This window comes from Triticum dicoccoides, chromosome 5A, assembly GCF_002162155.2.
Source record: "Triticum dicoccoides isolate Atlit2015 ecotype Zavitan chromosome 5A, WEW_v2.0, whole genome shotgun sequence".
Lineage (NCBI taxonomy): Eukaryota > Viridiplantae > Streptophyta > Magnoliopsida > Poales > Poaceae > Triticum > Triticum dicoccoides.
In genome coordinates this window covers 577159392-577161328 of record NC_041388.1, presented here as the reverse complement: position 1 = coordinate 577161328, position 1937 = coordinate 577159392, and positions in this window count along the sequence as shown.

Here is a 1937-nt window from a genome sequence, read left to right as displayed (position 1 = left end):
TAAAATTCATTCCCATTTCTTGCCTGGGACCTAAGCATGCACCCAAGGACACAGATTTGATTTTTCAACCAATTTATATGCACTGGAGCACGTGCATGTAGTTCAAATTTGAATTATGCACATAAATGCGTTGAAAACTCAGTTAATGCATAAAAATGTCCAAACGAACCCCAAAAAATCACAAAAATTGACACAACACTCCTGTTGTTCTATGTTGACACGAGAAAAAATTTGAAAGCAATAAGAGGCAATGGATATTGTTTCATCCCCAAAGGTGGGACGTTCCCTATCAAAACCATCATGCTTGTTGTGAGAAGCTTATACCCGAACCTGCCCCAAATGGTACAATTTTTTTACCACGACATGTTGATGCCGCTCCATGATAGCATGCCAAGTTTCATGAATTTCAGATGCATTTTGGATTTACTAGAATTTAAAAACTAGGCGTCTCAATGTTTTGCCGGCAATCAACAGTGCCCTGGTGTTTGAATTTCATTCCCATCTCTTGCATGGGACCTAGAAATTCACCCAAGGACACACATGTGATTTTTCAACCAACTTTAGTGCGTTGGAGCATGTGCTTGTAGTTCAAATTTGAATTATGCAAATAAAATGCCTAGAAAACCCAGTTAATGTATAAAAAAAGGCCAAACGAACCCCCAAAAATTCCAAGATTAAACACAACACTCCTGTTGTTCTATGTTGACACTAGAACATTTTTGAAAGCAATAAGAGGCAACGGATATCATCCTGTCCCCGAAGGTGGTACGTTCCCTATCAGAACCTTCATGCTTGTTGTAAGAAGCTCTAGTTTGTGAGAAGTTTATACCCAAACCTACCCCAAATGGGACAAAATTTTCACCACGGCTTGTTGATGCTGCTCCATGATAGCATGGCAAGTTTCATGAATTTCAGACGTGTTTTGGATTTACTAGAATTTAAAAACCAGGTATCTCAACGTTTTGTCGGCAATCAACAGTGCCCTGGTGTTTGAAATTCATTCCCATCTCTTGCATGGGACCTAGAAATTCACCCAAGGACACACATGTGATTTTCCAACCAACTTTGGTGCATTGGAGCATGTACTTGCAGTTCAAATTTGAATTATGCACATAAAATGCCTAGAAAACCCAGTTTATGTATTAAAAAGGCCAAACGAACCCCGAAAAATTCATTCCCATTTCTTGCATGGGACCTAATCATGCACTGAAAGGACATGGATTTGATTTTTCAACCAATTTGTATGCACCGGAGCATGTGCATGTAGTTTAATTTTGAATTGTGCAACTGAAATGGCTAGAAAACCAGTTTAATGTATAAAATGTCCAAACAAACCCCGAATAATTACAATTCTTTTACGACACACATATAGTTGCATGTTCTCTGCAGATAAAAGGTCTAGCAATTCAAACAACGTCCATTGCCATTGTGACCCCAATTTGTACTTCAAATCAAGTAGATACCACACAGTTTATTATCCCAAACCGTGTGAGATGTAGTACAAAATATCTTGGAGCATCGTCTGTGTATAGTACACCTATGGCTTACACGAGAAGGTGTGTCATCTACAGTCCATAGCCGGCGTGTCAAGCACACTAGCTCGCTCCCCAAAAACTCCCGCCTCTGCATCCCTCACAATCTCGAAAATATCTACCACCTGGAATGTTTTAATGTTTGATAGCACACGATTAGTATGTGTGGACCGTGTGCGATGTCTGTTACTCCCACTCTGCTTCAGTCCCATGATTCAAATTTTAAGTAGCCCCGGTATTTTACTCCTGCCTCTGCATCCCTCGCAATCTCAAAAATATCTGCTCACCCTTGATCCAAATTTTTAGTAGCCCCACCTTGTCACTCTCGTCTAGTAAAATTTTCAGTTGTCGCAGTATTTCCTCAAACACAACCTTGTCCCCCCCCCCCCAGCCCTCCCCTCCACA